This window comes from Sciurus carolinensis, unplaced genomic scaffold (genome assembly GCF_902686445.1).
Source record: "Sciurus carolinensis unplaced genomic scaffold, mSciCar1.2, whole genome shotgun sequence".
Taxonomy (NCBI): domain Eukaryota; kingdom Metazoa; phylum Chordata; class Mammalia; order Rodentia; family Sciuridae; genus Sciurus; species Sciurus carolinensis.
The window spans coordinates 28,038-54,650 of record NW_025920352.1 but is presented as its reverse complement, the minus strand read 5'-3'; positions in this window follow the sequence as shown (position 1 = coordinate 54,650).

Sequence of the window (26,613 nt, the reverse complement as noted above, 5' to 3'; positions counted from 1 at the left end):
TTAGAATTCTTTATGGATCCTGGAACCTCATACCATTATAAGGTATGTTGTTTGTAATTATTTCCCCTCATTCTGTGGGGTTTTTTTCACTTTCTTTTACTTTATTGTGATGCACAAATGTTATTAATTTCAAAAAAGTCCACTTTATCTTTTTTTTATTTTTTTGCCTTTGGTTTTGGTGTTTTATTTAAGAAATTATTGCCTTTTTCTGCAGATCATAAATATATGCCCCTTTATTTTTTAAGTATTGATAGTTTTAGCTCTTACATTTAAGGCCATCATCCATTTTAAGTTGATTTTTGTTCGTGGTGTAAAATTAGGATCCAACTTTATTCTTTTAGTTTTTTGGTACTAGGATTTGAACCCAGGGGTGCTTTACCACTGAGCCTCATCTCAGATCCAGCCCTCTTTTATATTTTATTTAGAGACAGACTCTCACTGAGTTGCTTAGGGTTTTGCTGAGCTGCTGAGGCTGGCTTTAAACTTGGAATCCTCCTGCTTCAGCTTCCCCAGCTGCTGGGATTATAGGTATGCACTACTGTACCCAGCCCAACTTCATTATTTTGCATATGAATATCCATTTTTCCATAACCATTAGTTTCAACCATTTGTTGAAAAGACTGTCCTTTTCCATTGAATGATATTAATACCCTTGTTGAAAATAGTTCACCACGGATATAAGTCAACTATTTGTCAAAAATTGTTGACCAGTTGTAAGGGTTTCTTTATGGGCTCTCAGTTCAATTCCATTAGTCTTTTGTGTCTGTATGTCTGTCCATTCAGATAGTCCCAGTGTGTTGATTACAACAGCTTTATAGTAAGCTTTGAATTCAGAAAGTATGGGTTCTCTGAATTTGCTCTTTTTCAAGGTTGTTATAGTTATTCTGTGTCCCTTGAAATTCCCTTTGAATATTGGAGTAAAATTTTCTATTCCTCAAAATGTAAAAATGACAGAAAATACCATTGGGACTTTGATAAGGATTGCACTAAATTTGAATCTGTAGATTACTTTAGGTAGTATTATTATCTTAACAATGTTGTTTTCCAGGCTGTTAAGATGAGCTGTCTTTCCATTTATTTAGTATGATTTCTTTGAGCAACATTTTACATTTTTCATTGAACAGGTCTTCTGCCTCATTGATTAAATTTATTCCTACATGTCTTACTACCTTTTATGTTATCGTAGGTGGAAATGTTTTCTTGATTTGTTTTTGGAAATTTTTTTTGCCTTCATATAGGAATTCAAATATTTTTGCATTTTGATTTTATATCTCCCGATGCTGCTGCATTTGCTTACTAGGTTTAAAAGACTTTTTGTGGATTCTTTTGGATTTGGTACATTGAAGATTATGTCATCTACAAGGAGAGATGGTTAACTTCTTACTTTCCAATATGAATTTCTTTTCTTTTTCTTCCCTAATTGCTCTGTCTAGAACTTAAAAACAAGGACATCTTTGACTTGTTTCTGATCTTAGGGAAAAAACTTTCACTTTTTATCATTGATTGTGACATTAGCTTTGACTTTCTTTATTCACATGCTGATTAAGTTTTCTTCTGTTTCTAGTGTACTGGATATTTTTATTGTAAAAGAGTATTGAGATTTTTCAAATGCTTTTATTCATCAGCTGTAATGGTCATATTTTCTTAACTGTTGATGTGTATTACCTTGGATTGATTTTCATGTTAAACCACTCTCGAATTCCTGGAGAAACTTCCATTTGGTTGTGATATATATAGGTTGAATATCCATTATCAAAATGCTCAAAATGGAAGTTTTTCAAATTTTAGTGCTGTTTGAATTTTGCAATATTTGTGTATGCTTTACTGGTTGACCAACCCTCCTCCAAAATTATGATATCTGAAATGTTTTGAAATCCAAAATATTTGTAGCATAATTTGCTCAAAAATTTTCAGATTTCAAATCATTTCAGATTTTTTGATTGGGGATCTAATGTGATTGGGACTGACTTCTTTGGACATACTGATAAATGCAATCTGCTATGATTTTGTTGAGGATTTTTGCCTTTCTATTTACGGATTATGAACTGTAGATTTCTTTTCTTGTACAGTCTATCTAGGTTTGGTATCAGTGTATTGCTGGCATTGTAGAATAAATGAGGAAATGTTTTCTCCAATTCTTTTGGAATATTTTGAGGGTTGCTGTTGATTGTTCTTTAAATGTTTGTTAGAATACCAGTGTAGTAATCTGGTTCTAGGCATTTCTTTGTTGGGGCATTCTGTTAATGGTATAATTCCCTTTCTTGTAATAGTTCTTTTCAGATTTTTATTTCTTCTTCAATCAGTTTTGGCAGTCTGTGGTTCTAGGAATTTATCCATTTTGTCTTTGTTAAGCTGTTTTTTGGCATAAAGTTGCTCATGCTATTCTTCCCTAATTCTTTTGTTTCTGTACATTGAGTAGTAATGTTTCTCTTTCATTTCTCATTTTATAATTCAAATCTTTTTTTTTTCTCATCAATCCAACAATGTATGCTCTGGAGAATATTTTACATGTATTTCAGGATACTTTGTGTTTACTTCTCATTCTATGAAGGATGTTATTAATCTAATCAATAGAACCAAATTTTGGTTTTCTTGAGTCTCTCTTCTTTATCATTAATTTTTATTATTTTCTTTCTTCTCCTAGGTTTGTTCATTTATTTATTTATTCATTTATTCCATGAAATGTAGAGTTACATATTTGATTTGACATATTTCTTTTTCAATGTAAGCATTTGAAGCTATAATTCTCTCTCCCATCACTGTTTTCAGACTATTCCATATGTGTATATATTTTGTTTTTTTTTTCTTTTGACTCATAGTATTTTCTAATGTCTGCTATGATTTCTTCTGTAACTCTTGATTAAGAGTCTGTTGTATCTGGGTGAGGTGGTGCATGCCTGTAATTCCAATGACTTGGAAGGTTGAGACAGAGGATCGTGAGTTCAAAGCAGCCTCATCAAAAGTGAGGCACAGGCAATTCATTGAGACCCTGTCTCTACATAAAATACAAATTAGGACTGGGGATGTGGCTCAGTGTTCAAGTGCCCCTGAGTTGTGTATTATTGTGAGTTTTCCTTTTCTTCCTTTATTGATTTCTATTTTTTTATTGTGATAGGAAAGACATTTGCATGATTTCAGTTCTTCAAAAATTATTGATATTCATATTGTGACCCAACATAGAATATTCTGGAGAATATTTTGCATGTACTTGAGAATATTTTGTGTTTACTTCTTATTCTGTGAAGAATGTTTTTGTGCAGAGTTCTGTACACGTCTCTTGTGTCTGACCGATTAATAGTGTTCAGTTCATCTAAGTATTTATTTATCTTGTGTAAGGCTATCCTACCCTAATTTTAAGTAGACTATGGAAATCTCCACATATTATATAACTGTTTCTACTTTCAGCCTGTTAGTGTTTACTTCATTTACTTTGGGCTTCTTATATTGGGTGCATTCATAGTGGTTTTCTATCTTCTTAATACAGTGAACCTTTATCTATATACAATGTCCTTCATCTCCTGTAATTTTTCTTAGCCTACTTTTTCCAAACAAAATAAGGCCACCCTGTTCCACTTTTGGTTACTATTTGGTTGGAATATGTTTATCTGTTCTTTTGCTTTCAACCTCTTTGAGTGTGTGTGTGTTTGTGTGTGTGTGTGCATCTAAAAAAGTCTCTTTTGGATAGTATATTGATGAACTATTTTTATCATCTTTCAAATGTTTGTATTTTAACTTTAGACTTGTAAACATTTAAATTTAAAATAATTCCTGAAAAGGAAGGACTTAGTTCTACCAATTAGCTATTTGCTTTTTCTCAAGTGACTTTTTTACTTTGAGTCCTCTAATTTTTCCTTGTTTTTCAGTTCGTTTTTTTTTGTGTGTGTACCATTTTGATTCTCTGCTTTTTTTGTTTCTTAAGTTATTTTTGTTTTGTGTAGTTTAAAAACACATTTATTTTTTAATTTTTTTATTTCTAATGTCATTTTTTCTGTTTTTTAAATTTCTTATATAGACTCGTTAATTGGTTATATTTTTTATTATCAAGGTCATCCATTTAAAAGTGGAGGCAATAGAAGCTCATGAGTGGACTACTGGGAAAACTGTGTGTGTGTGTATTTGTTTGTAATGTATATCAGCAAATATATGTAGCAAACTTGAAATCTTCAAAGTTTTTAATGCATTACTGTAGACACAAGGAACATTACAGTATTTTCCCCTATTTCCTTTTCAGTTCATAACTGGAACTTTTTTTTAGAACATTAAGGTTAGATTCTGGGTTTAGTTAGATAGGAGTTTCCCTCAGTTATCATGATTTTTAGCTGAAGTCAATAGATGCCATCACTGATCTAGAAAATTCATTGAATTCATCAATTTTCTATTAGACTAAGATAGAAAGACTATCACTAAGTTAGTAAATATAAAGCTGCTTGAATTTTTATCTTTTTAATTTTTTATTTTGTTTAAGACAGGGTCTCACTGAGTTGCTTTGTGCCTTGCTTTGCTGAGACTGGCTTTAAACTCACTGTCCTCCTGCCTCTGCCTCCCCAGCTGCTGGGATTATAGGCATACACTGCCATACCTGTGGAAATTTTTGATCTTTAATATTGAGGAAGACTTTTCATTGGCAGCTTCTAAGAGAAAATTAACTAACTGGAAAAAACTTACAATCATGTTACTAATTCATACACTATATATAGAGGCTAGGTTATAGATACATAATTGTGAGAGCAGGCAGAGAAATAAATAGGAGGGACTGGGATAGAAATAATAATGGCTGCCTCCACCTTATCCCTGCTGCAATTGAGATGCCTGGATAACTCATGAAGATGAGCATGAAGATGTGCCTGGTGTCTGGATAATAACTTAGCACATTGTAGGAACTAAGGAAAGTTGTAAGTTTTGATTCTTTTGAAGTACATACAGGTTAAGATCACGGCATCTATATTCAATGCAGGTTATGAAATCTAGCCAACTCAGTGTCCTGGGCCTCCATTTCTTCATCTACAGAATGCTATATGATAGTATTTTTCTCCTAAGTTTATTTAAAGGACAGAAAAAATAAGCTCTGACAGAAGTTTAGAACCACAATTACAGATGATAAGTAGCTTATAAATAGTTGCTGACACTTACTGAAATTATGTCATCTAGTGAAATAAAAGAGATTCTTAGAGACCTGACTCATCTGGGAGAGGGTAGTAAATATGGTGTGTTCTCCAGTGTCAACCCTGTGGATAGGGCCCTACAGTCCCAGGTAAACTTAAGAAATGGAGTGTGCATGTGGGAGAGAGGTGCCTGTTCATATTTAAATATAAAAGGTCATTTTGTAAATCTGTTTGAGTTAAACTATTTTATGTATAATCTGGACTAAACAAATCTGTTCCCTTCTTGAGAAAAGGTACCAGCAACAGTTTTTTTTTTTCAAATTTTGTTTCTTCACAAACTGAATGATTTCCTACTCTACTTACAAGAATATATAATAAACTGTGTGAATACCTGTTCTCTGTGACCTTTTCTGTCACAGTAGAGGTACTAAAACTGTCAGTCTGTGTCTCCATTTTTTCTATTATTTTCTCCTGCCTCTCCTCCCCTACATGCACACCAGTCTTCCTGTATCAGACAGATGGAGACATTTTTGAATTCACCCATGAAAGCCAGAGGTAGGCCTGCCTGGAAATGAGATTGATTAGACTCATAACTGCTGTCACTAAACCTGGAAGTTTACATTCTTCTTTATCAAAAAAGTAGTCTAAAGGAAGAACAATGATTCTGGTTTTTTCTTCTTCATCATTTCTCCCTTCTCAGCACAGAGCATTTGATAGAATTTAAGATTCAAATGATCAAGAGACCATTTTTAAAACCCTTTCCACACTTTCAAGCTCAACCTCAATAATTATATGTACTTCTTTATATATCTGTATTTAAAGTGTTTTTGATGTTCCATATTTAAGGGCAGGTAACAAGATACATTTCCAAACTTGTTTCCATATGGAAAAAGTAAAGTTTGGGTCATTCCGGGTAAATAGAAGAGAAACCAAAATACTACCTCTAAACACTTCCATTCACAAAGTATTTATTGAACAAAAAAAAATCACAGTAAAAATGATACAAATGTGAAAGTGAATGAAGATTTGCAATCACAGAAAAGACATGTACAGAGATCAATGTTCAGGTTATATAGTTCTAAAATACTTCAGCCATAGCACTTTAACACGGACCAAGCAAACATTAAAAGAAGTTGGGTGTTTTCTGTCCCTTTGGAGCATATTTTGACTAAAGTACTTATTTTTGGAACACACAACAGCATGAGGCAGTGCTCTGAGAGTTATTCTCCATTTCTACTGTTGTCACTGCATAGAGCATTTTGATCTATCAAAGATTTTTATTATCCCATTTCTATTAAGTGAATCTAGAGTGTAAAGTATTTTGAGAAAGAAAAATAACAAGAATAAGATTTCTGTTCATTTGAATATTTCCAATCAGCATTTAAGTTTAAAAATATATTAAATTTTTAGTTGAATTTCTTGCCAATTGACTTATTTTAGTTTCTCTATAAGAATCTAATATTTGGATGTGTTCTTTTATTCTACAGTTTTAAAAAAATATTTAGTTTTCAATGGGCCTCTTATTTATTTATATGTGGTGCTAAGAAAGTGCTCTACTTCCCCACTGAGTTATACATTGATTTACAACCCCAGTCCTTATCCTAAATTTTTAAAGATTTTTTTTCTAAATATTTTGGACCAGTAGTTAATTACAGCTATGCCTTGGGGAAATTAAATTGAAACACCCATCACTGTTCTGCCTTCAATTAGTTCAGTGCACACAGGCAACTCCCAGCTTCTTCTGAAAACCTGTCCTGATGAAGAAACTGGTGGAAGGAAGCATTCTCAAAGACCCTTTTAGCTTCTAGCTCACACATTTCACTTTCAAAAATTGTCAATTCCTTGAACCAGCTCCTTTTATTTTAGTTAAGACTTAACCTATGAAGGAGTACCAGTAGTGTGTGTTTGTGGATTTTGGAGCCAGTTCCATTACTTTACAGTTACAGCTTACTGGAGTTGTTGATTCTTTTCCCTAAAAACCTGTGTCTCCACACAAGAGAGAGAAGTTTGACTGGTTAGAAAATCTGAATTTCTAACTAAACTTAATTTTAGTTTATGAAAATTTAAGTAATATGTTTTCACATAGTTCACTTTTTAGCCTTTTCATAACCCTGGCATTTAATGCCTGATTTGGATCAGCTATTTAATAAATGTAGACCATTCATGTTATAAAAAAGTGGAAACTAAAAGGACAGACAATTTCATAATGTCCTTTTGACACAGACAAACTATCCCAGGGGACTAACTTGATTACATTTCAAGTTGGTTTGTGTTACTTTGAAGTCAAAGATTACAGTTAATCTAATCTTCAATGGGCACTTTCTAGTTCATTTATCTACTTTGAAACATCCTGCTTCTTGTATATGTTTGGTGCCACTGTAATGGTGCCTCATGATTTTTTTTACAGAACAGAAAATGTTTTATCACTGTTCTAACCTGTACTACACAAAAGAATCTTTTCATTGTATCTGCAGGTAGTTCCACAGTGATGTGATTCCTGAAGAATTTTTGCCTGGTTTTCTTCCAATGTTACCAACAATTTAGTAAAATATAAAGCAATTTATCATGTCTCAGTTTCCACAAACAATGCCTTCATTGCCTAGTTTGATATTTCAATTATAGTACATTTTTTTGATCCATCAAAATTGTGACTATCCTCACAAAAGGGCTACAAAATCACTTCTTTGTTGTTTCAAGTTCATCACCAGTGAGCTTTCAAAATATTAGATTTCTACATGTTAATTATGGTTGCAGGTATTTAGAGACACCCAACTTCTATTGATACAGTAAACATATCAGGTGGGTGTGATTTTTCTATAGAAAGAATTAGGGCTAATCTTGAAATAATATGCTCAACTAGAAAGTATAGAAGTCTGGAAACTATGGACTGCTGCCTAACAATTTCAGATTTTTGTTAGGGAGGAGAAATATATGAATATCTAAGTGGCTTCAAAGTTTAAAAAATGTTCTTCAGAGCATTTTCTTTTATGAATGTTTATTGTCTAAATATGGCTTAGTTTACTGTTACAAAAATGTTACTTGGATATTACACTTACATAATTTTAATTGAAAAGAGATTCTAAGGCAATTCTTCTACAACTGAAAGGTAAAAGGGAAAAGTGATATAAATATGATTTAATATTTTGTCTATTAAAAAAGTAATACAATTTTACTAGAGAGCTCTTTGGTACTAATTTTTGTCTTTCAAATATTTTCTCTAAATACTAAAAGTATACAAACCTTTTACATAAAACTGAATGCAAAGCAAGGCACAGCTGGTTATAGTGTGAATACAAACACAGTTCAGCATATGCAGAATTAAAGCGATAAATTGTTCACATCCTCAGTTCCACTGAAAACATTAAGAAAAGCTCTTTACTGTCAATATTGTTCAGTGCTTAAGAGCTAAGAGCACATAAAAACAAAAAAATAAAATTCACTTAATGCAAAATGGAGTATCATATATCTGAATATATAAAAATAGTTTTTAAAATGCCAACATAAAAGTAGACTATCCATGTTATGAAAAGTTCAAACCAAATGGATAGATGGTTTCACAATGTTCTTTTGACACAGGTAAACTAGCCCAGGGGGACAAACTTGATAAGTTAATGAGCTTTAAATTTCAGCCAGACTGCATCAGAATTTCTGAGAGCTCAAAGAAAGCAGTACTGGTGAAGCAACTCTGTCCAGACATGATTAGTACTGACTTTTGACTATTAAGCCATGTGAGGAACTGCAGGGGGCCAAAAAAATAGAATAATTATTACTAATCCCCTAGGGAAAAAATGGGGTCCCTTACATTCCCAAACAGACCACAGAAGATTTGCTCTCTCATCAACCCTGTGATGAATCAATTGCCAATCCATTTTATATAATGATTTACAGATGACAATTGCAAGATTACCTAGAGCAAAGAAGAACAAAGCCCATATAATGTACTTAATTGTTCTATATGACAGGCTACTAGAAAAAAGTACATAATGTAGATGTTACTAAAGCATATTCAAATACTGTTTTTAAAAGGTTTTTGGTTATTTCAGACTGCTGATTTGCTTTAAATATTGAGGGAAAAATTTAAATCAGATCCTTTATAAATCCATAATTTCTAATGTTATATTTTGTAATTTGTCATCAGTTTTCCAGAGCACTACAAAGATGTTTCTCAGTGAACTAAAAATGAGGATTGTTTATCTTAAAATATTTAGAAGAAATATCTCTTTGAGTGTTGAAAATATATTTAAAAAATATTTTTATTGGTTCTACTTATTTATACATGACAGCAGAATGCATTGAGTTTCATTGTGCACAAATAGTTTAATTTTTGTTTTAGCTGTCAATGGACCTTTATTTGTTTATATGTGGTACTGAGAATTGAATTCAGTGCCCCACACATGCTATATAAGCCCTGTACAATCAAACTCTAAACCCCAGCTCTTGAAAAATTTTTCACTGAAAAATAATATCAAACTTTTTAGATAGATGACTCATAAGGAAATAAAACAGTGTATAGGTCATTTCTATACTGCTAGCAACTAAGATGATAAATGCAAAATAAAAAGATACACGTTTTAGCGGAAAGTGTCAGGTCTGAAGCAAAGCCATCATTTGTGCTTTCAACTGAATAAGCTGAAGTAAAGTCAGTTAATACCTAACTGTCTGCCCCTAGATGTCTTATTGCCTAGGATCATATGTGTCATAATGGTTTCCTATCCTATCTTGTAGCTTAAGCCCTATTTAGTTCATAATAAGTTTAAATATTAAATTTCAGCAGTAAATATCAAGCTACAAACTCTGACTCCTGTTAGAATTACAATAAATATCTGTAGAACAAGTAAATATATTTTTGCACTTTTCAGACTATTTCAGTAAATTATTTTCATCTGTGCTTTCTTGCTTATCAAGGGCTGTCATTTCAATTGATATCTATGGACTACAAATGAACAGGCAGTTAAAGTTCTGATTACATAAAGGTCACAGATAATAAGCAGAAACAATTAATTTTAAGCTCTGATTAGAATTTATCTGTACTCAATTGTCCAACTTCTTACTTTGGCAGGAGTTGGGGGTTGTCTTAATTACTGGTTCAATTTATTCAGTGGTTATTGGTATATTCAAGGTTTTTTTTTTCTTTTTTGGTTCTTTAAAATTTTAATTTTTTCTCAAATGTTTTCTACCTCAACTGTATTTTCAAATCCTTCACATATAGTTTATAGTCTTTTATTTAAGCTCCTAACCACTATTCTATTTTCTTGGAGTGAGCAATGGAGGAAAGCATGCCTTAATTTTTATTGTTAGAAGATTTTTGATATTATGTTCAGGGTTTTTGTCAAACTTGTTGATATTTTCAATAGAATTTCCTTTCTGGGGTTAGGGTTGTAGCTCAGTGGTAGACCACTTGAATAGCATGTGTGAGGCATTGGGTTTGATTCTCAGCACCACATATAAATAAATGAATAAAATAAAGGTCCCTAAACATCTCAAAATTATTTTTTAAAAATGAATCCCTTTTGGTTTTGTTAGTCTTGTCTGTTGTATTAAAGAGATCACTGACTTCTGCCCCTAACTCTTTATTTGGGTACACTCAATTTTCACAGTACTCAATTAGCCTGGCTTTACTGGTATGTTTCTTAGTCCTTTTAATGGGCTCTTTACTACACACCCCCCATTTTTCTTCACATAATGAGTATTTAATAGAATGGGAGTAATAAAAGTACAAATTATATTGAATAGAAGACATTCAACAGATGGTCCATAAAGAAACTAATGTTGGGGACATATTTCTGGCAGAAGTCCCAAGCAAAGCTGGAGCCTAGTGCTCCAGGTCAGACCCCATTTGGCCCTGGACATAATTTCCTCCCATTTCCTGTCCTTCAGTATCTGATCTATAGAGTACAAATGGTCAAATCAACCCTGTAGTATCAGAAGCATGTTTGGGATGACTGGCCTGAGATAACCTGGGGCAACTTTACTAAACCAATAGGTAAATGCACTTGATAGAAAGGCAGATCAGTTCCTGACTGAGGGCAGTGTGTTTTATGGGGAAGTGGGGGACAGGAGGGAGGGAGGGGAATCACAGTCCTTTTTACATTGAAGCAAAGGCCAGACATCTGTCCTTGGGCTACTTTTATCCATAGACATTCCTAGATCTGAAAACTGTTTTCATTTTCAGCTTCCCCAGTCAGTGCTTCTTTTCCATGAGAGCCGCACATCTCTGGTACTCTAAGTCAGTGAGACTAGTGATTGGCAATGCAAACTAAATTTTAATCAGGCTCTGACACTTACTAGTGTGTGATCTTGTGTAATCTGGGCAATATCTCTGTGCCTTAGTTTCCTCAACTTTAAAATAGAACTACTGGTAGCATTAAATAAAAAGCTATGATGAGTGACCCAGACTGGCACACAGGAAGCCTTCAATTCACATTAGATATTGTTAGTTTGCATTAGATATTGCCACTCTCAAAGTCAGTCAGTTTGCCTCTTCCACATTTTTACTACCTACTTACTCCTCAAACCAAGCTCAAGTTCTTCTCAATCTTGCCTCTGAAATGTCTTCCAAATTGAATCCTATGTACACTGTCCCTTCAGTATTTGAAGTAGTGTAATAATTTTCTTTTATCTTCTTGTTACTTCCACTTTCTACTGAGTTCTTCCTTTACATGGATATCACTTTTGAGGTAAACAACATATTAAGTTGGAATTCTTCAAGGCCCACACCTCCTTTTCAGAATTAATCTATCACAGTTCTCTTCCAGAATATGCTTTCCCTATCCAAACTAGGCAGATCTATTAAGTTCTAAAATATGCTTTGCTCTCTATCAAATCCTGTCCCTTCTCCCAATTCAGTTCAGGCAGCACTTCTTCCTCAGAATCTGTCCAGTCCCTGGATACAAAGAACCACTCAGTCCCTGCACACTCCACTCTCCTGTTAATTCACATGTTGCATATCTCTTACAGTCCCTGCTTCAGAGCATTGCAGATATTTGCTGGCTTAGATTTGTCAAACTAAAAATTTCAGCACACAGTCTCAAATGCAAATTTAAACTAGCTCCACTGGGTTTCAACATGTATTTGTACCTACTGGGTGCATTTCAAATATGATAAAAATCTATTTAAAAAGTTGGAATGGAACAGACATGTAAGCTCAAAATGCCAAATTATCCAATTGAAAAAGACATTTTACTTTATTTGTAAATCTGGATCCTTGACATTCAAAACTTAGCACAGTGTCTTTGGCATCTCTCTTTATAAACTGTATCTCAGATCAAAAGCCTACCTCTTCCAGAAAGCCTTTTCTCCTTATTTGGAATTATTTATTATCTGTTTTACCCTGCTGTAATAATTATAGATGAATGAAAAATTAATGCACATGAATGAATGTGTGCATAAATTCCTCAGCTCTGTCAGTTGTCCCACTAAGTTTTCCAGCATACCGTTGCAAAGATCACAACAGGTAATCTACCAGCATCACTTAAAATTTGTTGTAGATCAAGTCTATTTTGTTTCCTTTGCCAGGACATTAATAGCATTTGTGGAAGAGGTTTGTTATTTTGAAAGGAGATTACTTTTATAAGTTTAGTGGGGGCATAATAATAATATGAATAGTGAAAATCCATCAACTGCAATGTGTAGTTTCAGAAAATCTTCCTTGTATTGGGTTTTCTGTTTATCACTTAAAAATTGCTCTGTTCAACTATTCTTTTCATTGGAAGAGTAATAATATTTAAAAGGTGCCAAATTGTTTTCCCCTAGTTTCATGATTCAAACAAAAAGAGAGGGCCCAAAGCCATATAATCCATCAGTCATCCAGACTGGGTTTCATTTTTTTTGGAGGGGTGGCTGCGTTTTGAAAGTCACCAAGAGAAAACCCAGAACTATTTAGTAAAACTACAATTGAAACTCTCAAGCAAGTAGGCTTTAAATTCAGTAATACAGCCTGGTGCAGTGGAACTTGGCTGTAATCCTAGTAACTCTGGACTAGGACAAGAGGATCACAAGTTCGTGGTTAGCCTCAGCAACTTAACCAGACACTGTCTCAAAATAAAATGGGCTGAGAATGCAGCTTAGTGTTAGATCAACCCTGGATCAATCATCAATATCACTCCTCACCACACACAGTGCAATTTATTTTGCAGATTTCTAAATGTAAACTAGAAACCACTAGCCTTCAGTGGTTAATAAAGTATCATCCCTAAACCAAGGACATTATTAGGCACTTGAATGGAATGCTTATATCAGACCCTAACAAAGACCTAACTACTCAGCAATCTTTATTTTAATACAAAATCCAGGTGACTGGATCCTAATTTTCACAACCCCTGGTACATACTTCCCAACACCCAGAGATTCTGATAATGTGTAGAACAACAATGGACATGAACAATACTTATTGTTGGAAATACTGGATGAGAAAATTAGCATAATTTCAGTCATTCAACAAAACTTTTCTAGGATGTCATGAAGCCATATTCCAATCATGTGACAGAATTCCCAATAAGGAGGGAAAGGAGAGGACCATTCATTGTTTACAAACACTTGCTGAATTCCACAGAAGTTCTGTTTCCTGCACCAGGAGCTAATTGTAGCCACATAAGTCCTTTCTGCTCTACTCATTCCCAGAGTTTTGCTGTTTTAACCTTGAGGTTTTCAGACAATAATGACAATCATCATTTTCCAAAAGACCCTAAATCTCATTGCATACATTATACTTCTGGCCAGAGATTGTACTTGGCATGTATAATTTTGACAAAAGATTAGGATGTCCATGCTAAAACTTTTTTAAAGTAAGCTTTTTAAAAGTACTAGATTTGCTCATTGCTAATTTTACTTAAAATTACTAGTTTTTGCTTCTCTGCCTAAATTAAAATGGTTAAAAATCAATATTTTGCTCTGTGTGACTAAAGCTTGATTGCATGTGATAGGAATAAGTGCCAGGGAAAGAAAGAAACCCGATTTCTCCTGGAACATTGTCACATCATGATAGCCTACCCCAACTCCAGTAGTAAGCCAGAGAAGTGAAATAGCAATTAGAACATCTTTAACTTACCATTTTCCAATAAGACCCTAAATCTCATTATGTACATCATACTTCTGGCACAGAGATGGTACTTGGCATGTATAATTTTGACAAGCAAAACAACCAACTCTAAAGGTAAGCAGACATGATGTTTTTTTTTAATTCTTACATTTGTTGACATCTCTTTATTAATTCACTTGTATCTTTTCATTTAGATAGTCATTGATAGTTACTGACATTATCTGTACTCCAGTCAACAAGCCAGATGCTGGGAGACACCTTGCCAAACACAATACAGTTCCAGTCTTGAGGGCCCACAATCTACTGAAGTTTGCCAGATCAACAGGCAAAATACAAAGTGCTAAATGGTGTGGAAGCCAAAGATCTGCAACCATTTTGAAATGAACAACACTGGGGACACAGGATGCAGGGTGGATGAAACAACTCTACAGTTCAGTAGGGGGAGTTTGCACTGTGTCTAACCCTTCTTCATTCCTGTTCCTAGGATCTCTCCTACCTATACTTACATATTCAAACAATAATAATGTGGGTGAATGAGTAACAATGTTTTGACATCAAAGAAAATAATTACCAATACCCACATGATAGAAAGTTATACTACTGTAAGATTCTAACTTGTAAGTGAATAATAAATGATGCTCTTCTAATTCAGAGTGTTTGGCAAGATAAAGCAAATAAATTTCATTTTTTAATTTATTTTTTATCTTTACAGACTGCATTTTAATTTATGGTACAGAAATGGTGTACAAATTTTCATTTCTATTGTGCACAATGCAGATTCATACCATTCTTGTAATCATGCATGTACATAGTGTAATGATGTCTATCTCATTCCACCATCTTTCATACCACTGCCCCTCCACCCTCTCATTTCCCTCTATGTAATGTAATATTCCTCCATTCTTCTCTCACCCCCACCCCTATTATGTATCATCATCCACATATGAGAGAAGACATACAAATTTTTGGTTTTGGGATTGGCTTATTTCACTTAGCATGATATTCTCCAATTCCATTCATTTATCTGCAAATGTCATAATATTATTCTTTATGGCTGAATAATATTCCATTGTGTATATATATCACAGTTTCTTTATACATTCATCTGTTGAATGGCATCTAGGTTGCTTCTACAATCTAGCTATCATGAATTGTGCTGCTGAAAACATTGATGTAGCTGTATTATTGTAGTATGCTAATGTGAACTTCTTTGGGTATAAACTGAGGTGTACGCTAACTGGGTCAAAATGTGGGTCTATTCTACATCTTTCTGAGGAATCTCTGTACTGCTTTCCAGATGGGCTGCAATAATTTGCAACTCCATCAGCAATGCATGAGTGTACTTTTCTCCCCACATTCCACACCAAATCTATTATTGTTTGTGTTCGTGAAAGTAGTCATTATACTTGGAGTGAGATGAAATCTTAAGGTTGTTTCAATTTGCATTTCTCTAATTACTAGAGATGTTGAACACTTTTTCATGTATTTATTAGTCACCTGTATCTCTTCTTCTATAAAGAGTCTGTTCAGTTCCTTGCCCATTATTCATTGGGTTTTTGTACTTTTGGTGTAAAGTTTTGTAAGTTCTTTGTACATTTTGGAGATCAGTGCTCTATCTGAAGTGCATGTGGAAAAGATTTTCTCACACTGTGTAGGCTCTCTTTTCACATGATTGATTGTATCCTTTGCATGAGAACAAGTTTTTTAGTCTGAATCCATACCATTTATTGATTCTTCCTTTGATTTCCTGTGCTTTGGGAGTTATGATAAGGAAGTCTGATCCTAAGCCAACATGATGAAGATTTGGGTATACTTCTTCTTCTATTAGGTGCAGTGTCACTGGTCTAATTCCTAAATTTTAACCCATTTTGAGTTGAGTTTTGTTCAGGGTGAGAGATAGAGTTTTTATTTCATTTTACTGTATATGGATTTCCAGTTTTCCCAGCACCATTTTTTGAACAGGGTATTTTCTATCCATTGTATGTTATTGACCTCTTGTATAGATTGAGGTAACTGTACTTTTGTGGGTTTGTCTCTGTGTCTTCTACACCATTGTTCTGCCTGTCTATTTTGGTGCCAATACCATGCCATTTTTTTACTATTGCTCTGCACTATAGTTTAATATCTGGTGTTGTGATACCTCCTGCTTCACTCTTTGTGTTAAGGATTGTTTTTGTTATTCTGGGTCATTTATACTTACAGATGAATATCATGATTTCTTTCTGTATTTCTATGAGGAATATCTTTGGGATTTTAATTGGAATGACATTGAGTCCATTTAGCACGCTTGGTAGTATGGTCATTTTGACAATATTAATTCTGCCTGCCTATCCAAGAACATAAGATATTTTTCCATCTTCTAAGATTTTCATTAATTTCTTTCTTTAGTGTTCTGTAGTTTTCTTTGTAGCAGTCTTTCACCTCTTCTGTTAGATTGATTCCCAAGTATTTGTATTTTTGAGACTATTGTGAAAGGAGTGGTTTTCCTAATTTTCTTTCAGAATATACATAGCTTATGAATGGAAATGCATTAACATTTATTTGTACTGATTTTATATCCTGCTAATTTCTGAATTCATTTATTAGATTTAGGAGTTTTCTGGTGGAAATTTTTGCTTTGTATATATGTAGAAACATGTTATCAGCAAATAGTGATAACTTGATTTCTTCTCATATTCCTTTAATTACTCTGATCTGTCTAACAGCTCTGACTAGTGTTTCAGGAAGATTTTGAATAGAATTGGTAAAGAGGGCATTCCTGTTTTGTTCCAGTTTCTAGAGGGAATGCTTTGAGTTTTTCTTCATTAAGAACGATATTGTCTGTGGGCTTAGCATAGTCTTTACAATGTTGAGGTATGTTTCTACTATCCCTATATTGTCTACTCTTCCGAGCATGAAGGGGTGCTGTATTCTTAACTTTAAGCCTATTGATGTGATTAATTGTTAATTTTCAGATGTTGATCCAACCTTCCATCCCTGGTACAAACCCCTCTTGATCATGGAGCACAATCATTTAAAAATGTTCTTGTATGCAATTTGCCAGAATTTTCTCAAGGATTTTTGCATCTATGTTCATCAGGGATATTGAGCTAATGTTTTCTTTCCTTGATGCATCTTTGTCTGGTTCTGGTATCAGAGTGATACTAGCTTTATAGAATGAATTTGGAAGGGTCTCCTTCTTTTCTATTTTCTGGAATGCATTGAGGAATATTTGTGTTAGTTCCTTGAAGGTCTTAAAGAAATTGATTGAGAATTCATCTTTTGATTAATGAGTTTTGGCCATTAACACTCAGGATTACTATTGTGATATGATTTGTATTTTTGGTCATTTTGGTTTAATTTCATTTTTTAACTTGACTTGATTTCTCCTTTTATTGACTTTACCTTTAGAGTCATTTCTCCATTGTGGATTTGTATTGATGTTTTTCACTTCCTCCTCATGATATATTTTGCTGAGAATGATCTCTCCTCCAGGTTTTCTATGTGTATGCTCTTTCAGTTTTTATTTGTCATATGAAGATTTTATTTCATCATCAAATATAAGGGTTAGATTTTCTGGGTATATGATTATTAATTGGCATCCATGTTCGTTCAGAGCTTGACATATATTGTTCCAGACCCTTCTTGCTTTTAAGGTCTGCACTGAGAAATCTGCTGATATCTGTGTTGGTTTCCCCTTATATATAACCTGAAGATTTTCTCTCACAGCCCTTAAAATCATGGCTTATTTTGTATGTAAAGTATTTTCATTACAATGTGACTTGGTGTGAATCTGTTGTAATTTTCTGCCACCTGGAATTTTGTAAGCCTCTTGTATTTGATTTTCCATTTCATTATTCAGGTTTGGGAAATTTTCAGATCATCTTTCATGAAGATGTTGCTCATTTCTTTGGTTTGTATCTCTGTGCCTTTCCTCAATCACAAAGTCCTTAAATGGTGTTTTCATGATGTCCATAATTCTTAACATTTCCATTCATGATTTCTTATCATCCTCCCAGTTTGGTCAACTTTATTTCCAAGAATAAATATTGTGTCTTCATTGTCTGAGATTCTGTCTTCCATAAGATCTAGTCTGTTGGTGATCTATCTATTGAGTTTTTAATTTGGTTTATTATTTCTTTCATTTCAAGCATTTGGTATTTTTTTTAGAATCTCAATCTCTTTATTTTAGTGCTCTTTTCTTCCTATATTTTCTATTTTTTGACTGTTTTTTGGAGTTATCATACATTACCTGCATTTGCTCTCTTACATTTTTCTTCATGGATGATTTTAATTATGTAGATTCCAAACTCATTTTCTGTGATTTCTACTGCCATGCTGTTATTCACTTTCATCCAAAATCTTGCGAGACTTGTTTAGCTCCTTCTCAAAGAAATGCCTAAGTTTGTTAACAATGCTCCTGTGAAATGACAGCAAATCATGAGACAACTACATATTCCAAGTGGAACAGATTGACATCCAGTCAGTTGAGATTGAAGGGTGTGGAGATTCCAGGCTCCTTCAGATGAGGGAACTTGGTTTTTCTCCCTCGGGGCTGCTTCTAGACCTTGTTAGCCTTGGGTCCTGATGAGTACATGCTGTGACAAACTGGCCACTCTGCTGATCCTTGGTGATGTCACAGAAATGCAGACTGACAGCAGCACAGCATCATGGTGCCCATGGCAACCAGAGAAGCTTTTGGTGCTGGCCCTTTCTGACAAAGACTCAAGGCAAGTCTGGGCTCAACTGTTATATTAGGTGGGAAGATCGAGGTAGGCAGCCCCAGGGGCCTGTTGTTTTCAAGAAATGTGATCCCAACTTCTTCACCCACTGGAAGGGGAGAGGGAGTGTTGGGGGCATGGCATATCTGACCTGAGTGTTCCAGCTCCTTCCTGGGAAATGTACTCCACTGAAAACTCTCATCCCACACTACCCTCCAGGCCCACTAGATGCCACCATCCTCATTCAGCCTACACCAGGTTTGATGTCCATCTGGTGACACCTTTACTGCTATGGGCTGTTGGTCCCCACCAAGTTTAGTGTCCAGGAAAGTCACTAAAGCATGTGCATTTGCTCGCTCAAGGATCACCCAGCAAGGCACTGAACCCAGTGGCACTGAACTTGAACACAGCTCCTCCAAGACTCGGTTCACCCACTATTATTGCTCAGTCAGGGAAATGGTCTAGGGCCCTCACAGACACATGGAGTGATGGCTGGTGAGAACTTCGACCATAGTGCTGTGGTGCCTCCCCTGCAGCTTGGTGGGTTAGGTGATGATTGAATTTAAAAACATCACAAAACTCTTTCAGGGTGCTCCTCCTTTTCTATAATGCCCAAACACTTGACAGCTGAAACGTGTGATATTGAACATCTCTTGTAGCTGGAAGTGGGTGCCTGATGTTCTCCCTAGAGAGGAGAGAAGTGACTGAATCATTTAGCACTTGTGATGGAGGCCAGGTGAGAGCTAGCCAAAAAGTAGAGCTGTTCTGTGCACAAACCACCTGCCAGGCACCACTATATTTGTTACTGCACTGCAATTAGCTGACCCCCAGTAATTTTCTTGGCCTGTTTCCAAGGAGCCCTTCAACTTACCTTTAAATTCACATATATATGGAAAATCTGCCTTGGCCTAAGGGTTCATACTCTTGAACTGACTCATGCCTCTCAGACACAGGCCCTGTGAAATGTGTGATGATGCCCAGGTTCTTTATAGCAGGTCCTGGAGGATGCAGACTACAGGCTAGTGTCACAGCCTGATGCAAAGATGCTCCAAGAAAATGAATGTGATGGATCAAACAAGTGCTTGATAATGATGTGAGAAGCACAGTTTTCCATTGCATAGTATCATCCTGACCAATGCCTCATGTTGCAAGATTTGAAGTGTTTAAAGTTTCAAAACTGATTATTAAAAAATGGAAGTGCTATGGACTTTTCTGTAGGGCACAAACTCCAGAAAGTTGTTGGAAATGAGAAGATAAATTCAGTGAACACATTCTAAAATTGTTTTTCATTGCTAATGGTCTGCAAAAATAAACCTATCAACCCCTGAGCTTCAAAATAATATACCAAACCAGCAAGAAGAAATTGAGAGATCATTTGGTAAGCAAAGATAATCACTGACAATAACTCAATTTGCAAAGGACATGAATGCCTTTGCAAATTCATGGCTCTCTCCTGTTGCTTGCAATAGACAGCAGATTATACATGTCCTGTACATGACCAATGAGGAAAGACATTTCTTCCACCATATGAGCAGAACCTAAGCACCGCAATTTACACAGGTATAAAATTGGAAAACCAGCTCTGAGTGATAACTCTCAAAGTAAAACTTCTCCCCATCATCAGATTTTAAAACATAATAAATCTCTACTAAAATGCATAAATGTAGACCTGATAGGGTTGAAATCTGAATTTAAAAATCAGATAATTTTAGAGAAAAACTAAAGTTATTATGAGAGTTATTGTCTAGGAATAACAGATCCTAAAACATATAAAAAATACAAAATACTTTTTTCTTTTCAATGGTTATATGCACCACAAATATGCTGCATGCCTAATATCCCTGATTTCATTCTTTAAATGTGAACTTTCCAAATAGATATTCTTGTGTGATACATAACCTTGAAAAACCAATCCAAAATTTACACAAAACAATGTGAAAGATGAGAACACTGCCTCCTAAACCCAATTCTGCACAGCAAGACTTCAGAATATCCATCAAAATGCATTCTACTGTCATGTACAACTAATTTTAAGTAATAATAAAAATATACTAAAAGTGAACAAAAACACTATAAAAATGCTTTATTAGTGTTGTGACTGGACCTGCAATGAAACTGGAAAGCAGTTTTTAAATATCATGATGGCTCCTCAGTGACATCAGAAGAATCTAAGATATTTATTCAGCACAGACTCACTCAATTCCTTTAAGGAAAACAATATCTTTCCAAAGCAAAGAAAAACAGTGAGAAGAGTTAGTGTCAAGAGCAACTCTCTTTTGTCATCAAGTCTAGGTCTCCAAGCTGACCTGTAGGTTGATTTCCATTGCTTCCAGTCTTACCATTCTCCTCAATGGGTGTTATAATCCTCCTTTGCTTATTTTAGACAGGCATGTTCCTGTCCTTGGGCTTCCCTAGCATTTTGTAGATGGCTCTGATCACACTTCAGGGAATGGTTGGAGAGAAGGACTGCTGGCACTTCATGAACATTAGGAGGTATTGTTCCTCTTTCTTATCCAAGATCTTGACAATGGAGTGAAAATGAGACTTTCCTTGCCTGGAGAAGCCACACAGTCATCTTTAAGTCACTTCCCAGGATGTCCACATATCCATAATTTTCCTCAGTATCCACCTCAGCAGTGACCAGGAAGAATTACTTCAACTAAGAGTCTCTACTCCTCTATTTCCATCTTCCACTCAGGGTAAAACACATCAGGTAAGGGACTGTGCTTGGATTGTAGCAAAGTCCTCTCTGTGGCTGGCCCACTCTCAGGGCAGGGGCAGAACTGGTATGTGTGGGCTTCTATTGCTTCTTGAAGAAAAATCCATTATTTTCTTTGTCCTCCAAGGACTGCTGGCAGCCTTGCCACCTGCCTCATTATTCTTCCTACAGCTGTCCAGTGCCTGGGAGTTGGAGACATTCTGTAGCACAGGGAGTTGGTGACATACGGTAGCTGTGATCCACACTAACTGACCCTGGTAATGTCTGGAAATATCTGATGGCTGCTCATTTCAAATAACGTACCTGTTTCCTGGGTGGCCTGCTCAATTGTCTTTTCTGCCAGGTTGGGGTCCCATATGGCTGGGGAATCCATGCAAGAACTGCATTAGAAAATTCAGAGGACTTTAGGTGATAGGGAAGATTCAGATGCCTGTCTCAATAGTCATAAGTCCTGTCAGCAAACAGCAAAAGTGAAGGCCCCCTATGTGACTCTGGGTTCTTACTGCAGATTCCAGTAAAATTGGGCATGGTCTGGGTCAGAATGCTGACACAGAGAGGAGATGGCTGTGTGCTCTGGGGACCCCAGGAGGACACAAGTTCCTAGATATAGGCCTGGGAATGGGATGGTCTCTGGGTGTTCCTGCATATTCCAGCAGGACTGAGAACTGAGTCTTGGCACGGCTTGAGCTGGGACATGACCATCATGTTAGGGTGGGCAGAAGACTGGCTGCAGAGCCCAGCACTAGGTGGCCAACAGACACCCAGCACAGTGGACCAGGATCAGGGATGGAGTAGACCAGGGTGGTAGTAAAAGAGGGAAGGAGGGAAACTAATGTAACTGGGAGCCCAGTGGTTAGAGGGATGTGGAGAGTGGGGAGGGATGAAATTATGCAGGATTCAGGCTTAGGTAGCCTCCAGTAAGTTTTTGTAATGTGGTTAATTTCTTGAAATTGTTAACTACAATTCTAAGCCCCCACAACTATATATGAGAGTTACCTTGAAAACTGTGAACATTAAGAAATATTAATTATAAGTTTTATGATACAATTATGGAAAATATATCACACATAAAAATGTGAAATCAATGACATGAACACCAGCAGAAACAAAAACAGTATATAAATGACTACAGGTCAAACAGAATGTCTTATTAAAACAAAGTCTAAAGAAGAACCAGCTCAATGCTGCCTAGGTTTGCTGTGATTAAGACCAGAATGACCAATGAATGCCAAGAATTCCTACAATATGTACACACACTCATGTGCATTTACAGTTTGCTCCCTAATATTTTAAGATACAGATGAATCTGTGCTCCAGAGCAGATCATGACAAAGCACAATTCATTGAATATATGATTCAGGAGGCTCAGACAATAACACAGTGACTATCTGGCTCAGAACTATATTCCCAGTGACTCACTGTTTTTGGTAGTTAAGTAATGAAAGGAACAAATGAAGAGAATCACACATAAAAGAGCATACTTTGCAAAGCTTTGATTAAACACAAGCATCCTTAGACTGAATACAGTAGCACTTTCTGATAATCCCAGCAGCCCAATAGGCTAGTCTGGAGGATCACAAGTTTGAAGGCAACCTCAGCAGCTTAGTGACAAGTTGTCTCCAAATAAAGTGAAAAAAATGAACTGTGGATGTAGCTCAGTGGTAAGCACTACTTGGTTCAATTTAAGAACAGAGAGTGAAAGAATAATCAAAGTGTCTTAAGGCAAATGAATGAGAAGTACAAACAAATATTCAAAGAAAGAATGTGCTAGTGTTTCAAAAAATGAATATGGTGTCTATTATTAAATCTCTTAATTTCAGGCTTTCCTCTGATAGCCATAAACACAGGTCATTATTACATATGACATAACTAAGAAGATTTCTTGATTCATTTCAAAGCATGAATTTATTCCCATTTTTATATAAAACTACTATGAAGAGAATAATTTATCCAAATATAATGGATATGTGTTTATAAACTGAAATTTCCAGGATAGATGTGCAAGTAATCCAACAACTGGGAAAATGAAAAAGAAAATTATTAAATTTATATTAGCCAAGGCTAGGGATAATGTCACATATGTTTCAATCATTGCCTGGAGGGAAAAGAAACATTTATTTTTTTAAATTGTGAAACATAAGATTCCATGACAGTAAAATTTTGGTGAAATGTGGTACTTTCTCCTTGTAGAAATAAAGAGAAATCAATTAGAATAATTCTTCTGTAAACAGTATTCATTTTATTTTAAATACATTAAAATCTATCAAATTGCTATCTCCTAAGATATCTTTACACAGCCCTTGCAACAAAACTATTCATTAACTATTTAAAAGAAAAAATGTCCAAGTATATAGAAAATAGTATACTGAGACTCTTTCAACATAACCATAAATCAGGATGGAAGGAAAATACTAAACTACACTTAGTTGCTTCTCTCATGTATGTAAACCTATATGAAGAAATTTAGGGGTTTTCAAGATGGAAGACTAGAGGGTGGCTGCATTTCATGTTGGTCCAGGACACAAGATTCAAAAGAGGAGATAGCGAGAGGACTTGGGACCAACTCAAGCCGACTGGGTGAGTCTCTCCCATTGGGGAGGCATCCCGGATAGGGCAGTAGCCCTGGAATGCAGGGAACTTTGTGAAGTAGAGTTTCTCGGCGAGACGCCCCTCCCCCCACTGGAGCGGTAAACACGGATAACTGGGATCATCGTAGAGGAGGCAGCTCAGCACAGCGCTTGGACTTGGAACAACCAATGGGGCTCTGGGCGGCTACCTGAGGAGGAGCTGCGTGGCGAGCTGTTTGGGATTCAGAATGACTGCTTCTGAACACCAGGGGGCTGCCCGGAGGAGAGGAGTAGTGCGGTGGTTTCCTGGTCTAGGAGTGACTGCATCAGAGCCACAGGCAGTTGCCAGCAGGATGGGAGGCGAGTGGTGAGTTGATTGGACTAAAGCAACAACTCCTGAACACCGGTGGCCTGCCTGGAGGAGGAGCACAGTGGGTCACTTGGTCTCGGAGCCACCGCTCCTGAACACCTGGGGGGAAAACCCGAGGAGGAGGAGGAGGAACAGGGTGGGTCACGTGGACTTGGAGTGACTGCCAAGGGCTACAGGCGGTTGGCAGGAGGAGACACAAAGTGAGTTGCTTGGACTCCTAGTGACTGCGTAGGAAAACCGGGCCACTGTCCAGAGGAGGAGGTGTGTGGTGGGTCTCTGGGTATTTGAGCTATTGTAGGGGCTCCAGGATGGCAGCTCAGAGGAGGGGCCGCATAGCCAGGGATTAGGTGCAGAGCAGAGTCCCATGGAGCTAGGTGGCTTCTTGTGGAAGACCTGCACAGAGACACGCCTAGGGGCGGGAGCGAAGTTTCCAGGGCTGCGGGCAGATTCTCTGGAAGAGGCAGCCTAAAGAGACTCTCCTGTGAAGGGTGAGGCTCCCAGGCCCAGGACGTAGTCCGGGACCCTGGGAACGTTGCAGCAGCAGACAGCCCAGCCCAGGCGTGTAGTTGTAGATTGAGGGAACATCTAGGAGGGGCCAACTGACCAGGAGACATCCCCACCAGGTGAATCTTCCCTGCTGGGTGAGGTTTTCCCACAGGGACGGTAAAACCAGAGACACAGGCACAAACAGGCCTTGCCTCAGCCCGCAGCCTAGTTCCCCATTGGATGACCATTGGTCAACAAGGGGAGGCACCTCTGCCCACTAGCAGGGTATATAAGCCAACTGAGGGTCACCACAACTACAGAGGCAGCTTCTTCGTAGAGCTCCGCATTATCAACTTCCTCCAAGACTTCAGGCTACTGAAGGATAAGAGGGAATATACTAGCAATCTTCAGGGACATTATAAGTCGATAGAGGAAATCTGCAATATCTTAATGACCCACTGATTCCTGAACAATATGAGAAAACAAGGGAAGAAAAATGCCCCAAACAAATCTGGATGTTACATCAATAAAATCCAACGACAGCATGGCAGAAAAAATGACAGAAAGGGAGTTCAGAAAGTACATAATTAAAATGATTAGGGAAGCAAACGATGAGATGAAAGAGAAAATGCAGGCATTGAATGATCGCACCAATCGACAGTTAACAGAGCAAATTCAGGAAGCAAAACATCATTTCAATAAAGAGTTAGAGATATTGAAAAAAAACAAACAGAAATCCTTGAAATGAAGGAAACAATAAACCAAATTAAGAACTCCATAGAAAGCATAACCAATATGATAGAACATCTGGAAGACAGAACTTCAGATATTGAAGACAAAATATTTAACCTTGAAAACAAAGTTGAACAAACAGAAAAGGTGGTAAGAAATCATGAACAGAATCTCCAGGAACTATGGGATAGCATGAAAAGGCCAAATTTGAGAACTATTGGGATTGAGGAAGGCTTAGAGAAACAAAACAAAAGAATGAACAATCTATTCGATGATATATCAGAAAATTTCCCGAATCTGAAGAATGAAATGGAAAATCAAGTCCAAGAGGCTTACAGGACTCCAAAAACACAAAATTACAACAGACCCACAGCCAAGGCACATGATAATGAAAATACCTAACATACAAAATAAAGACAGAATTTTAAAGGCTGCGAGAGAAAAGAACCAAATTACATTCAGGGGGAAACCAATACGGACATCAGCAGATTTTTCAATCCAGACCTTAAAAGCTAGAAGGGCCTGGAATAACATTTTTCAATCCCTAAAAGAAAATGGATGCCAACCAAGAATCTTATACCCAGCAAAACTTACCTTCAAATTTGACAATGAAATAAAATTATTCCATGATAAACAAAGCTAAAAGAATTACAAAAAGAAAGCCAGCATTACAGAACATACTCAGCAAAATATTTCATGAGGAAGAGATAAAAACAAAGAATCAAATCAGCAAAGGGAGGAATTATCCTAAAGGAACTGTCAAGTAAGGAGGAACCAAGATGTGTCAAAAATTTTAAATATGAACCAAATTACCAGGAATACAAATCATATCTCAATAATAACCCTGAATGTTAATGGCCTGAATTCATCAATCAAAAGACATAGACTGGCAGATTGGAT